We start from the raw sequence: 16,372 nt of genomic DNA on the forward strand, positions 1-16,372 counted from the left end.
TAGATCTGAGGAAAGAGAATTCTAGATACGAGGGGCAAGAACTAAAAATCTGGAACCTCCCAATGTCTTTTTTAAATGAGGGGTTTGTGAGGAAGTTCATGTGAGTGGACCTTAAGTTGCAATTAGGGGTGCATTTTTTGATTCTTGACAACATGAAGGCAAGACTTTAGCCATGCTGTGATTTAAAAATGATACAGCCCATTTTAAAAATAGAGCGCTGTTCCACTGGAAGCCAGTGAAGCTTTCTCAACAAGGGGCTAATATGGCAATGCCTAGGCTGTTGAAGAATAAGCCTAGTAGCCTGGTTTTGAATCCGTTGAAGTCTATGGTTTAGGCCCTTTAGAAGGCCAAGATATAAAGAGTTGGCATAGTCTAATCTAGAAATGACTAAAGCCAAAATGACCTGGACCAAGACATCAAATGTAAGAGATCTGTCAATCTTTTGCAATTGTACATAACAGGAGGATGTTTACTGGTCCAAATTGAGGTTTCATGGATAGGTTCTTGTCGATGAGAACTCTTAGACTCTTTGGCTGTGTATAGTGTGTAATGACAATCTCAGTTTTTATCAGAGTTGAGTTTAATATGATTGCTATTCACATCCAGTTACTGATGTACAGCGTGGTATTTTGGAAGAAATCTGTGGACTCTGGGGACTGGTCAGTGGTAATCAGCTGCAGATCGTCTGTATAGGTATAAACTCTGACTTGCATATCTTTCAAGGAGTGCACTAGCAGACGAATATATAGAATAAGAAAATGGGGGGGACAAGGAAGATGCTTGAGAGATTCCACAGGTTTTACGGGCCTTGGGGAAGTTGAAGGGGGATAGCCAGACAAATTGTGAGTGGTCCTTTAAAAAGGAAACCACTCCGGCTAAGGCAGAACCCTGTAATCCTGCAGCTCTGACACAGCTGACCAAGAGCTTGTGATCGACTGTGTCGCAGGCCGCAGAATGATCAAGAAGGACCAATGCCTAGGTGCCGCGTCTGTCTCCGCATATCATCTGTGACTGAGAGGATGAGTGCCTTAGTTGAATGAGCTGGCTGAAATCTTACCTGATGGGGATAGTTGGCAACATGAGCCTCCAACACTTTCGCCAAGAAAGGTAACGGATATTGGCTGATAGTTCTTAAAGATCAAAGAGTCCGAGTCCATTTTCTTTTCAAGCGAAACCATTATAACCTCTTTGAAGATGTTTGGTGCCATACCTTGGCTAAGGGAGTGGGAATGTCAGGAAAAGGAGACCTTTTTTTTTTTATTCTTGGGAGGCAAATGTCGCTGGGGAAGCCAGATTTGATTTTGATCATAGGTTCAGAAAATCCTCCTTACTGGTAGCGGGGAAGACAGATAGTTTGAGAGGATTGCGATCTTCAGTAATGTTACTGTGGTAGTCTGGAGTCCCTAACGGGGAGGGTGACCCAAGCCAATGAAACTCTCCGAGTTCAACAGGTGCAGGTGTCGGACTCTTTTATTCTACCATGCCAGTTATTTGAGATAGACGTATATTTCAAAAGTAAATGGCCGGGTATGTTCTCATAACATCACAACAAACAGTTCCTTCACAGTCTCTGGGATCTTCCTTGCGGGTTCGTCCAAAAAAAGTGGGTCCGTGACTTCCAGGGTGGGGGTCTTGCTTCTTGGTGCTCGGCAGGTGAGGGAAGGGAGGAAAAACAACAAAAAAAACAGGTCTTAGTCAGGGCTGCTTATTCAGGTGTATGTTGTGCTACCACCACCTTCGACTCGTGTGTGTGTGTGTGGGTAGGGAAGTGAGGGAGTTCGGTCTGGTCTCACCCTTGTTCTAGTGCCTGCCCCCTCCCCTTAGCACCTCCACCGACCCCACCCGAAGGGTCCCCGAAGGTTCACTTGCCTTGAGCCACGGCCCGTTACACGGACCGCGGCGCTGGGACCCGGGGCGTCTTCTCCTCCCTTCTGCCCACCGGGTTTGCTCGCTGTGTAAATCCCTTTCCTGGGTTCGTCGTCTCTCGTCTCGCCTTCTGCCTCCGGTGCTCCTTCCCGTCGTCGCTTGCCTTCGTCCTTGTTCTCTCTGTCGTCCTCGCGCCTTCTCTCCCTCTTCTCTCCGGTATCGCTCTCCTCTCTCTCTTTCCTTTTGGCTCTTTGCGTTTCCTTCCGCCTTTGGCCCCGCCCCCAAGACCGAGTCCGAGACTAGACCGCGTCCTGCTTCCGGAGCGGCATTCAGAGGCTCCGTCCCGCCCCACTTCCGGTACGCTCCGTCCTCCTCCTTACAGTTACATTAGGAGGGGAACTTAAGGGGATGCTATCCTTTATTATTTTATTCTTCTCAATCAAGAATGAATTAAGAGTGTTGCATGGATCCTGTGTTTGCTGGATGGGGATAGTCGCCCTGTCAGGATTGGACAATTCAGAGACTATGCAAAAAATGTCCTTCGACTTTTTCAGAGAGACAAAGATTTTATTAGAAAGGAAGACAGTCTTGACTTGTTTGATTAATTTTCTATATTCTTTAACATGGGAGTAATAGACTTCCTTATCCTCTGCTGAGTAGTTAAACCGCCATTTTCGTTCTCCTTGGCGGGGTGCAGATTTTGATATTTTTAGGTCTTCGGAGAACCTCACTGCACCTAGCTTATTTGGACTTTTGAGGGGTATGTGAGTTGCAGGCTACAGTTGGCCAGTTACATATATCTTCTGCAGGACTGTCGAGATTGTCCTGAGCATTGATGGTGTATAATGATTCAAGAAAGGAATCTTAAGTCTACCCTCAAATTATATTTTTGGGATTTATTAATGTTAAACTGTTATTGTTTATTGTTTTTCCTTTTTACCATATTTTTATTGGCATTTAGATTATGCAGTGGTCGTTCTCAATAAGGTGACATCTTTTGTAGCAACTTATAATAGTACGGAACTTGAAATTGAAGTGGCATTTTACAAATTTATGAGGGTTCTGAGATTACGGAATTATTTCACGAATATAGTACCTGTCGAATTTACGAGAGAGACCTGAGAAGGTTTACAATTCAAACCTAAGAGCACATTCATGGCCCCGGTGTCACATAAAACTCTGGACAAGTTTGAGCTACTGGTCATATCCGCTTATACCACAGATGAAGCCAATGAGATTTATAATTTAATTCGGGGAACTAAATCATTTGATGTGCAAAGTGGCTCGACCACACAGCAACTTCGACAATTGGAATACTTAACTAGAACAGAACTAAATCAACGCCTACACGCATCTACGCTCATACAATACCATCGTGTCAGGAGGATACCACGTGGTCTCAGATTGGCAATTAAACTGATGTTGTTCAGGTTACAAAATAACCATCAATTTATGGAGAAGTGGTTCGCCAACTTGGGAAGAGAAAAACATATTATTTCTAGAAAGATACATAGCCTTCTTTTCTCCCGCGGTGGCTTCTGCGGGTGGGAGAGGCAAAGGGGGACTGATCACTTTTGTTTCTGTGGAATTACAGGGTAAAGTTGAGTATCTTGCATGAGATTCACACTTTGTGCAGGTTATTAACTTGTCTTTTCATGGCTCTACATCACTGGCTTTAATTTGTATAATGCAAAAGGCTGGCCTAAGGACTGTCTTTTGAAGTCTCCCAAAAATAACTCTAAATGTCCTCTGGTAGAAGGGCTCCACATGCTCCACAGGGCTCACACGAGGGACGGTACAGAGTTGAAAACAATCTTGTGTACCCATAACCTTGGTTTTGCTATGGAGAAGTTGGCTGAGTCTGCCACCCTATGCATTTTACCAGTGTTTAGAGGGCGGGGCTGTGCCTGTATCATAGCTTTTACATTTGTCTGCTTTCCTGTCTTCGCTCATTTCTAACTTCAGATTAGACCATAGCCCATTCAGTGAGCACAACCCCTTGTCCCTAGCTGTTGGGGGACTAATTGGGGGTTCTGATTTCTTGGCAGAGGTACAAGGTATCCTTTCTCTTACTGACCACGGTAGAATGCTGAGATGGTCTTAGGTAGAGCCCGTGCAGTTTAAAGGGTCTCTCTCTCTTTTTCCAGGGTGTAGGCAGGAGATTTCCATGTGTCTGGATTTATGTACCTCTGATATATTGTTTGCATTTCCTGGGATAGCACAGAAGGTGTCAACATTATTGAAGGTTCCTGTGTCCAAATATAGGTCTCGGGAACCAAAATGGTTTGACCGGAACTGTTCGAAGGCCATAAAGCAAATAAAGGCCATACTAAAGCAGGTACCCAGAGATAGGCATCGCGTTGCTTCTTGTTGGAGGGGCTACAAGAAGGTACTTGCAGATTGTAAACTCATTCTGCGTAGGAGGACATGGGACTAATTAGCTCAAGCCTTTCAACCCCAAGATAGCTCCTTGTTTTGGAAGGTGATAAACAGGCCTTGCTTTGCAGAAGTACACTGCCCAGCCATATGCTGTCCCATCTTGGAGCAGTGGATGTACCATTTTGAAGGGGTATATAACGGTGGACTGAGAGGAGACTATGAGGACCTGGGTGGGCTAGCTGGGGGTAGAGTGAATATGGTTTATATGTTGGATGAAGTAGCCAAGGGCATCCTAGTGCTATCCCGCAACAAGGCTTTTGGACCTGACGGATACATCCTGAACTGTTTTTGGATGACATTGAGATCTGGGGCCCAGTCTTGACGTTGGTCCTTAATGCTGCCTTGGTAGTCCACCTCAGTAATTGTCCCTGTCTTTTACGGACAAAACCCAGTGTTATCAGCCGATATCACTGATTGATGCTGTGGTGAAGGTCTTGGGGAGGGTACTCCTAAATAGTCTGATGTTGTGGGCAGATGAGAATGATCTATTCTCCGAGGCACATTATTATTTCATGTCAAAGCAGATTGACAACGGACCAATGTTTGAGCTTCTATTTAATTATAAATCAGTCCAGTCAATCAGGTTTGTAAAGCGCAGCTGCACATCCGCGAGGGCCTCAAGGCGCTAGTGGGGAGGGGCTGCTCCGTTTGGAGCTGGGGTCATCTGAAGAGCCAAGTCCTGAGGTCCTTCTTGAACTAGAGCAGTGTTGGGCTATGCCGGAGGTGGAGGGGGAGGTCGTTCCAGGTCTTGGCTGCGAGGTAAGAGAAGGACTTTGCATCCGTGCTGGTCTCGTAGATGCGTGGGATGGGTGAGGTCGGCTGATCTGAGGTTTCTCATGGGTGCGTGGAAGGAGATGCGGTTATTTAGGTATGCTGGTCTGATGTTGTGGAGGGCCTTGTATGCTTGCCTGAGGAGCTTGAAGGTTATTCTTCTTTCGATGGGGAGTCCAGGGAGATTGCAGAGGTGTTGGGTGATGTGATTGTTACGGGGGATGTCTAGGATAAGTCTCACTGTAGGTTTTTGGGCGGTCTGGAGCTTGTGAAGGAGTTGTCTGTTGGTTCCGGCGTAGAGAGAGTTGCCGTAGTCCAGTCTGCTACTGATGAGGGCGTGCGTGACCATTTTCCTGGAATCGAAGGGGATACATTTGAATGTTTTTCGGAGTATGGGGAGGGTGTTTGAGCAAGCCAAGGATACACCGTTGATCTGGCGGTTCATTTTGAGCGATGAGTTTAGTATGATGTGTTGCAGTGAATGGGTATCGAGGTCACCCAATATCCTCAGGAACGAAGACTGGATCCCAACTCTCCCTTAAGGTACAGTCAGATCACACCCTAAAAAGGTCAACAGAAAACCGGCTAGTACCCCCAGGGAGAGAAGAGACCACTCAGGACCACCAGGAAGAAGATGCAGCGTCGCTAGCCAAAGGACGCGAAAGCTAGGGTTCAGGACTGCAGAACACACAAGGAAAACAAGAAGAGAAACGAGGATTAAGTGCAGAGCCTAGCTGTCATCAGTGTATAAAGCGATGTTAATTGAACATGTGTTTGTGCAACAGGTTGTGTGCACCTCCACACTCGCCAGCAATGAGGAAGTGGTCCGCCCAAAGAGAAGTCTCGAAAAGCAAAAGAAAGCGGGTCCAATTGCACACAGTGCTCTGTACGAGAGCGAGTATTCCTTGAGTAGCAGCTGTCATTAATTATCAACCGGCTCGGCCCGTGGGAGTGCTCTTGAGGCAATACTGAAGGTCCGTTTCCGAACTGACGTACTTAACAACCATAAGGGAAAGCCAAATGTCTGTTGTCTGCAAAATGTATAAAAGGAAGAATGGAACAAGCCTTGTTCACAGGCGCTTTCTAGCGCACATCAAACAAAAAAACGGAAAAAAATGAAGTTGTGTTTCTTCAAGCAGCTGTGAGTAAGTTTAAAGATCCGAGGTTTTAGCGTGATTTGCTCTCTGCTTTCACACACGATTGACATCGTATCTTCCTTACAACAAAAGACTTGTTGCCACACGCTGAATGCGGTATCGCTTTCACTCAAGGGATTTAACTAAGAGACACAAAAAATGCAATTAACTAGCGTGTCCTTACGCAAAAAGGAAATATATCCCACAGGAGAGGCCACGGAAACACTTCTGAATACAAGTCCGCCAGGTAGCGCGTTCTCGCGCTGAGATAAGAGGCACGGCTAAAGTGTAACTGTAGGCATTTTTGGTTTCAGGCAAATTAGGGGAAACTTGGAAATCCGATATCCGTGTTAATGAAATCCTGAGGTCATGCAGGTCACATGAAATTACGAGATGAAGGCAGTTTACACAGGCAGGCGCGTGGTCCATCAGGGAAAGAAAGCCAAACATTTGAAACTGGAGGCGGGTTTCCTTTAAGCAGTAAGGGTCAGCTGATACCTCCTCGGTGCAGCATGGGATTACACACAACCTGACTTCCCACTGTTAGGGAATCATTGATTGTTTGCTCTGAAATATTTTCTAAGTGCTCACTTTTGAAATAGCTAAATATTAGTTAAAAATCATTACAGTACCAAAGTCGACTTTCAACAGCTGATTCTGAGAACTGACCCAGGACTGGATCTAGGATCCAAGCCTGGAACTACAAAAGTAATCTAAAAAGTAAACTGTTGCATATAATTTGAATTTATCATTGAGCTCAGTGTATTGTGTTTAGAAATAGTTGCCTACTGCAACTATTTGTAACTGTTTACTAAAAAGTCTATTGCATATACAAAAGTATTTTTATGAAACATCTCCTGTCGAGAAAGTATATTTTAATTCCAAGTGTTGGTTCTAAAATAAAACCAGCATATATTCTTTTATATACAAACCATTGGCCTAGAGTTCAGTTATTGAGTGTGTGGAACTATTTGCTGACTGAGTGTGTACAACAAATGCTTTACACGTCCTCTGATACTGCCTTACTGCTCGACCAGGCTACCACTTTGGAGAGTAAGGTTATATCTAACTTTAACCTCTGTTAAACTCTTGGGGTCTGTGGACTCTGTACACCCTGTACCTATAAGTAACAGGATATACAGAGCCACTTTCTCACATTGGTGGATCAGCGGTGGGATACAAACTTGCATTTGTTGGACTACTTGGTTACCATCTGATCACACGACAGAACTCTTAAAAATTGTCTTTAGAATTCTGATTGGTCTTTTCCAAAATTACTAAAAGTTTTGCTAGGGCCTTCTTTAAGTCCCATTAGAATTTTAGAAAAATAAGTCACTGTAGTCAGGGTAGAGGGTTAGAACTGTCAGGTTAGAATGTCTCAAACAAACCCAGCTATTAGTGATAATAATAACATGGACCTGGTGGAGGAGCTCGACCTCACACCTTACTTACACTTGTCTTTCAAGGAATTGAGGTCCTTATGCAATTTTAAAGATTTACAAATGGGCCTGCATCCAACCAAATTAGGGCTCCAGGAGCTCTTGGCTGAGTATGCTAAGGACCACCCATCTGAACATGGTGATGGCCATTCAGATGAGGAAAGGGAAGCAGGGGAGGTGGATAATAACCCCCCCATGCTGTTCCCTAGGGAGGAGAGGGCACCCATACCCTCCAACCAAAGGATTAGCATCTGGGCACCTAGAGACCACACAGGTGGCTCTGGTCCCAGAGAGAACACTGGGGGACCCACCAGTGAAGAGGACAGCCTTTTAGCAAGGCTGGCCAAAAGAGTAGAGCTAGAGTCCAGGTTCCTGGCTCTAGAAAAAGAAAGGAGAGAGATTGGGTTAGCACCCATCAATGGTGGCAGCAATAATAAAAACAAGGATAGGGAGGAAACTTCTGATCTTAAAATCCCCAAAGGGATTGTCCCTACATTTGAGGAAGGTGATGATATCACCAAATGGTTCACAGCCTTTGAGAGGGCTTGTGATATCAGAAAAGTAAAGAAACCTCTCTGGGGGGCACTCCTGTGGGAGCTGTTCTCTGGTAACTGCAGAGACAGGCTTCTGACCCTTTCTGGGCCAGAGGCAGGATCCTATGACCTCATGAAGAAAGCTCTGATTGAGGGATTTGGATTCACCACTGAGGAGTATAGAATTAGATTCAGGGGGGCTCACAAAACCCAGACCCAGTCCTGGATTGATTTTGTAGATTTCTCAGTGAAGACACTGGATGGTTGGTTAGCTGGACATGATGTGCAGGATTTTACTGGATTGTACAATTTATTCATGAAGGAACATATTTTAAGTAACTGCACAAATGAAAAGTTGCATCAGCATTTGGTAGACCTAGGTCTAATTTCTCCCCAAGAATTGGGAAAGAAGGCAGACCACTGGGTCAAGACTAGGGTAACTAGGACGTCCACTGGGGGTGACCAAAACAAAGGGGTCCCAAAGCCTCTCCAAAAGAAAGAGAGTGAACCCATTGCGGATAAAAGTAAGGAGTCCCAGGTAGCCCCCTAAAAACCTGTCCAGGAGGGTGGGCCCCAAGACACCTCACAAACTAAACCAGGGTACCAAGGTAGGAATTGGGATCCCAACATAATATGGTGTTACAACTGTCCCTAGTACAGCTCCAGGGGTGACTAGTGTAGCCCCAGGGGTTGCCAGTGTAGCTTGGGAGGGAGGGTCCTCAGATGAGGAAGTCCTCCTAGCTTTCAACTGGGGAATGGGCTCAAGAAGCAAGCTGGAGATCCCAGAGGGGAGTAGGCACTTTCACCACCTACTGGTGAATGGAATCCCAGCCACTGCCCTGAGAGATACCTGTGCCAGTCACACTGTGGTGCATGACAGGTTGGTATTCCCACACCAATATGTCCCAGGGGAAACAAGAAGGGTGAGAACTGTCCCAGGGGAAGTCACTGTTAAGCCTGTGGCTATCGTGCCCCTAGCCACAGCTGGATCCCTTGTATGGAGAAAAGTGATAGTCAGTAAAAACCTCCCCCTTGATTGTCTCTTGGGGAATGATCACTTAGAGGTGGAACTGAGCCAAAGAGAGGTGCTGGCCCAATGCCAGGCCTCACCCAAAGAACCTGTGGGTGCTCAACCTGCAGTTAGCGCAGCTGAGCCCCAAAAGAGTGAGAAGAAACAGATTAGGAAAGGTGGGCAACTGTTAGCCACAGTTCCAGAGGGCCAGGGAGATTCTATCCCAGTGAGGGAAGACCCAAACAATGGCACTGGTACAGCCCCCCCTAACCAACAACAAGACCTGACTAGTCAGGCAACTGTCCAACCTGAGTTAGTGGCTCCTCAGATGGCAGAACAGAGGGCGGAGAAAGGGTGCTCCCTACAAAGAGTAGTGACCCCCCCACCCTCAAACAGACCAACAGCCAGGACCCAAAGAGACCTATAAGATAGCCCCCTCACTTGCCAGTCAGGAGCTAAAGGTGTGGTTCTGGGCACTGACAGCTGTCAGCAGCCTCTGCTGGGTGTTAGCCTTCATGGCAGCCCTATCCTTGGCATGGTGGCCTAACCCCCTGCCAAATAGCAAGTCAGGCCCCATGACCTTATTGGTCATGGTGGGGTTGCTCAAGTTGTGGGTAACCTCTGTGGGTAAGCTGGGCCTAGCCCTGGCTAAGTTAGAATTTACAGATGTATGCACCTCAAAACCCAAAATTGGAAAATGGGACAAGGACACTAAAAGACAAGGAGAGGAGCCTTGGGAGTTAGGTCCTGAGACTAATAAGACAGGCCAGCTTCCCAAAGGTACTGACTTGGACAAAAGGATATAAGGCAGAGTAGGCCCTGCAACTTTCAAACCACTTCCAACTCTTCCTCGCCTGAAAGACTAGGTAGACTCTCCCAGCGTGGGCAGAAGTCTCCTGGCCTTTGGGCTGATGGGGGGCTTGTGTAGGAAAGTGGGTTTTTGTTGCAGTAACCACCACCACCACCCCCCTTTTTTTTGCCTAATAGCTGATGCACTTTTCCTTGTTGTGCCCTTGTCCTGCCAATCGGGTGCCCAGGGCCTGTGTTCCTTCCCTAAAAAAACTGCCTAACAGACAAAACCCAAATTGGCAAACCCTGGCCACATGTCAGCCCCTGGTAAATGGTACCCTAGGTACCCAGGGCCTTGTGACCAGGGAAGGCCTCTAAGGGCTGCAGCACTTATTGTGCCACCCTTACAGGCCCTGTAACCTAACACACACACACTGCTCTTGCAGGCTGAGTGTCTGGGTGCAAGACAAAACAGAGAGTCGACATGGCACACATCCCTGTGTGCCATGCCCACACCTACACTGCCATGGCATACATCAGCCACCCCTCTAGCTGGGTGTCCTATGCCAATGGTGTGGGCACAGGAGCAGGAGCCCTGTGCCCCTACAGTACCCAGGTCCATTCCTGGGCTCTGTAAGTGCAGTGCTGCCCTTTTAAGAGTACATGGTGCTGGGAGCTCGTCAAACACGAACTCCACAGCACCATAAAGGCAGCCCTGAAGACTGAGGAGTTTGGTATCAAACTTCTCAGCACATTAAACCCACACTGATGCCAGTGTGGGATTTAATGTGCCAAGCACCCCAGAGGGCATCTTAGAGATGCCCTCTAAAACCTAACCTACAATCCACGTCTGTGCTGAGGTTGCCTAGGCTGCCACACACCAGACATGTTGCTGGACCCCTGGGTAGGAGAGCCCCTGCTCTCCTGGGCCTGCAACAATGCACATCCTGGGCGAGGTGCTAAATCTCCTCCCCCAGGATGGGCAGGGGGAAGCTTCAAAGGCATGCCGCCTCTGTGAGTTTCCCCAGGCCACTGCAACCCCCCACTCTGGCGGGAAGCTTGGCCGGAAACCCCAAATAAGGACAAGGAATGTGCCAGCCTGCCATCCCCACCCCTCAGGTGGGGGAGGCGAGGTGAAGCACATCCCCGGGCTCTCGCCATCTTGAAGATGGGAAGCCCTACCCAATCAGGATTAGGCTACTGCCCCCTCCCACAGGAGAGAGGCAGGATAGGGGGTGTACCCACCCCAGGACAAGGACCCATTGGTCCCTGGCCTTCACCTACCTGTAACGCCCCTAAATCTAGTATTTAGGGGCACCCTGAACCTTCCTTCCCCAGATCCGAAACTACAAGAAGAGCAAGAAGAACAAAGACCTGCCCTGCAGCTGCTAAAAAGAGGAAGACACCAACTGCTTTGGCCCCAGCCCTACCGGCCTGTCGACCCTCGAACCTGCTCCTGCTCCAGTGCGGCATCTCTTGTGGCCAGCAACCTCAGAAACCCCGGAGGACCTGGCTACCTTTGAACTCTGATTCCCTGGGACTCCCATGAGTAGAGGCTCTACTCAGAACCTACCTTTCACCCCTGGCAGCAGCCCGGAACCGCGATCCCAGCCCACTCTGCACCCGCCAAGCCTGGCCGGTGCCGGAGTGAACTAAACCCACGAGGACGACCCCACGGCGACTGTGACCCCGAGTCTGGCACCCAAGGACCCCCCTCGACAATCCTGGAGAAGCCTGCAGCCTCAGAACAGAGTGCCACCCCAACCGCGATCAACAGAGGGTAAGATTTCCCGACACCAAAAGGCACCCCTGCACCCGGCGCCCCACGGCCCTCTGTGCCCAATCCCGGGGTACCTACCTATCCTCCAACTACCCAACTTACCTCTCGAAGTGGTGGTGGCACCTGAAGAGTCCTCGTCCCCGAGCCTGCAGTCTTTTTCCAAACCGGAGATTTCCCATAGAAAGCCATTGAGCGCCCGACGGCTCAAAAGCACCCTGCACCCAGCCGCCCGAGTGGCCCTGGCAGTGAAAACTCTACTCTAACCTACTTCCCCACTTGCCCGGAGTAAGTGACAAGGAGCCCAGCTCCCACAGCCGCGTGGCTTGCCAGACAGCAGCCACCAACCAAGGCCCCCCTATCCTTCATAGGATAACATTGGGCCTAACTCTCTCTGCACCCGGCCGTCCTGAAACCGCTGAGGGTGAACTAACTGTACCTACCTGACACTGGGGGACCCCTGAGTCTATGCCCAGAACTTCAACTCTGCCAGTCGAGTACTTACCCTTAAACCGCTAACTTCATTTTCCTCATAGGGTAACATTGACTGGCTTTTTCTTGAAAATTCTTTTAAGTGTGGACTTTTCAAATCTTCAAATAATCACCAAAAATCAGCCGAGTGACAAAAACGAATTTACTCACCTGCTCTTAGGTGAGCTCCCAGTACTGGATCTTGGTGCCCAGCACTGACTCTGAAAATTACCCACAACTATACTTACCTTTAACTCATTTTTCTTCCATAGGAAACCATTGACTGCTTTTCTGTGAAATTTCTTCTAAGTGTTGATTTCTGCAATTTCTAAATATTCCTCAAAAATCGTATAACATCTGAAAACGTAATTACTTACCTGTTTTGGATAAATGTCCCAGTACTGAGTCTAGACACCCAGTACTGGATTACAAAAGTAACGATAACCTACTGTACCTGTAACCTATATTTCCTTCCATAGGGAATCATTGATTGTTTGCTCTGAAAAATTTTCTAAGTGCTCACTTTTGAAATAGCTAAATATTAGTTAAAAATCATTACAGTACCAAAGTCGACTTTCAACAGCTGATTCTGAGAACTGACCCAGGACTGGATCTAGGATCCAAGCCTGGAACTACAAAAGTAATCTAAAAAGTAAACTGTTGCATATAATTTGAATTTATCATTGAGCTCAATGTATTGTGTTTAGAAATAGAGTTGCCTACTGCAACTATTCGTAACTGTTTACTAAAGTCTATTGCCTATACAAAAGTATTTTTATGAAACATCTCCTGTCGAGAAAGTATATTTTAATTCCAAGTGTTGGTTCTAAAATAAAACAACCATATATTTTTTTATATACAAACCATTGGCCTAGAGTTCAGTTATTGAGTGTGTGGAACTATTTGGTGACTGAGTGTGTACAACAAATGCTTTACACGTCCTCTGATACTGCCTTACTGCTCGACCAGGCTACCACTTTGGAGAGTAAGGTTATATCTAACTTTAACCTCTGTTAAACCCTTGGGGCCTGTGGACTCTGTACACCCTGTACCGATTAAGGAACAGGATATACAGAGCCACTTTCTCACACCCACCCAAAGCATTATGGTACTGGTAGTGCTGTTCAGGGACATATAGACCAGGACCAGGAAGCCTGACGTGTAACATGATGCCGAGGTTTCGTGCTTGGTCTGTCAGGGTGGGAAAGGGGGTTCCGATGGGGAGGCCACCAGGTGTCGTCCCATGAGAGTGGGTTGAGCCAAGGATGAGGACTTCTGTTTTATCTGAGTTGAGTTTCAGGCAGCTCTTTTTGAGCCAGGTGGTGACAGCTTTCATCCCTTCTTGGAAGTTGTGCCTGGTTCTGTTGGGTGCCTTGGTGAGGGAGAGGATGAGCTGGGTGTCGTCCACGTAGGAGACTATGTTGAGCCCGTGGTTTCTGACGATGGTTGCAAGGGGGGCCATGTAGATGTTGAAGAGGGTGGGTCTGAGGAAGGATCCATGGGGTACTCCACATCTGGTCTCTTTTGGTTCCATGAGGCAGGGTGGGAGACTGACTCGCTGAGTCCTGACTGTGAGAAATGAGCGTATCTAGTTTAGGGCCTTTTCGTGGATGCCGGTGTCGTGGAGTCTGGTGGCTAGTGTGCGGTGGGAGACTGTGTCGAAGACAGCATGAAAGGTCGAGGAGGATGAGGGCTGCAATTTGGTCCTGGTCGAGGAGGGAGAGGATGTCATCGGTGGCGGCAAGTAGGGCAGTCTCGGTGCTGTGATTGCTGCAGAATCCGAATTGGGAGGTGTTCAGGACATTGTTGGCTTTGATGAAGTTTTGATAGCTGGGTGTTGACTGCCTTTTCGATGACCTTGGCTGCGAATGGAAGTGGGGAAATCTTAAAGCCCGTCTAGTCTGCGGATGGTTTTTTCAGGCGGGGGTTTGACTTCAGCGTGTTTCGAGTTGTTGGGGAAAGTGGTGGTCTAAAGGGAGCAGCTGATCGTCCAGCATAGTTCAGGTGCGATGGCCATGGTGGCTCTAGAAGATATAGGGAGGACAGGGGTCTGAGGGTGCTCCAGAGTGGATGTTCTTCATGGTCTTTAAGGTGTCTTGTGCTGTGAGCGGGGTCCAAGTGAGCAGGGTCTGTTGGGTGGCGTTGCTGGGTCTGGGGGCTGCAGTGATGGAGAGGTCGTGGTTGTCGAAGTTGTTGTAGAGCTTCTTAATCTTGAGGTGAATAAAGGTGTAGAGTCTTGGGAGGGTGGGATGTCCGTTACACTGCCGGATTTAGCAAATTCCTGGATGATCGAGAAGAGTTCTTTGGAGTTGTGGGCGTTAGTGAGGATTCCTGTCTTGAAGGAAGTTCTTCTTTGTGGATTTGATGAGTTGGTGGTGTGCTGTGGTGGCTGTTTTCTAGGCGGTGCGTGTTTCTGGGGTTGTTCTGTTTCCTCTATGCCTTTTCAAGTCGTCGCAGGAGCGCTTGGTTTCTTGGAGTGCAGGGGTGAACCAGCTTGCTTTCTTACTGTGTCGTCCTGTAGCTTTCTTGAGGGGGCGAGTGTGTCTGCACAGTTTGTGATCCAGCAGTGGAGGTTGCGTGCCGTGGTGTTAGCGTCTGGTGGTGTTGTAGGTGGAATGCAGGTGAGGTGGGCTGTTTTTCTGTGACTTTGTTCCAGCTTCTGCAGGGGAGGCAGTGTGCGTGCTTGTGTACGGTGGGTTTTCTGAAGAAGTGGATGCAGGGTTGATCAGTTCAAAAAAGTTTTGTGGTGTGGCTGAAGGAAACGCTGTTTACTTCTGTGAAGACTGGGCCGAGTGTGTGCCCTGCTGTGTGCATTGGGGGCGGTGGCAAGTTGCTTCAGTCCTCTGTTGGCGAGGTTCTCTAGGAGGTGGGTGGTGTTGGGGTCTTCGTGGTGGTTCAGGTGGAAGTTTAGGTATAAATAAATATACTGTTGCCTATATTCTTCTGGGATTTATGTGTGTCTGTTGGCCATTGACCAACTCTGGGGAGGCATATAAAGGCCCCTCTGGTTAAAGCACCAGAGGGATTTCTTTATTATTGTTTAAACTCTGGCTGTCTGGGAAGAGCTTCCTGAGCAGCCTGTCTTATTAGGTTGCAGCCTACCAAATGGTGCAGTTGATGGGTATGCGAAGACATCTTGGGGAATTTCAGAAAGTTGACCTAGGGGGGCATTCTGCCTGTTGCTTTCCATTGGCTTTGTGATTTATAACTCGCTTATTCTGGCGCTTTGCTGGCTTTATTTGCTTAAGGCTGTACAGCTCGAGAACGGACCTCCCTGTGCCAAAGCCATGTTTACAGTATTCTTCAACAAACTCGTTTTCTGTAATAAACAGGCCTGTAGCTCTTCTTATCGCGTCACATTTGCTGGGCTTTCAAAGTCAGAGGTCAAATGTCATGCTGTGTCTTCGAGGGACCCTGGTGTTTAAAAGTGAGAGCGTTTACAGGAAAGTGGAATGCATCGTACTTTCTCCATGGAGCCTGCTTGTGCCATTTTTTTTTTTTTTTTTTAGACATCGCCATCTTAAAAGGTATCCCGTTCTTCAGCTGGGCGAAATTTTGGCTTTTTATTTGTCGGGCATGAACTTCACCATTGGATTTCTCGGGAGGGGGTGGGTGCATGGACGTTTCTAAAATCATGTTTGAAATCTATTGCAGAAATAACTTGCACTGATTTAGTCTGATGTACTATTTACTTACTTTCTTTCACGTTGTTTAACTTGTAAATAATTGCTTGCCTGTTTTCAACGGGGGGTGACATGCACATTTCAGGAGGGCGCTTACGGACTGCACTGGTTTAATCTGATGTACTACTAAGATGAAACACCTGTGGGAGGAGGGGGGTAGGAGTCTTCTTCCAAGAGTGGAGGAACGTCACTTCACATCAGAATTGTTGCAGAAAAAGGCAATACAGACAAATCCCCAGAAGTATATCAACCAGGGAAACTACTCTGCATACTTTCTGATGCCAAAACCAGACGGGTCGCTGCGGCCTATACTAGACATAAGTTTCTTAAACAAGTTCATGAAAACACAGAAGCTCAAATGACAATGTTGTTGGATGATAGTCAGCAGGGAGACTATATGGCGACCCTAGATCTAAAAGATGCATATATACACATCCCAATAAAACCACAAGCACA

The 16,372-nt window shown here is 47.6% G+C and overlaps 1 protein-coding gene across 20 annotated transcripts in view; it reads left to right on the forward strand.

The window, feature by feature from the left end:
* Positions 1-16,372, forward strand: part of LOC146868219 (cyclin-dependent kinase 11B-like) — a 459,040-nt gene that overhangs the window by 35,826 nt on the left and 406,842 nt on the right. The window lies entirely within an intron of this gene.

This window comes from Triturus cristatus, chromosome 1_2 (assembly GCF_964204655.1).
Source record: "Triturus cristatus chromosome 1_2, aTriCri1.1, whole genome shotgun sequence".
Taxonomy (NCBI): Eukaryota; Metazoa; Chordata; class Amphibia; order Caudata; family Salamandridae; genus Triturus; species Triturus cristatus.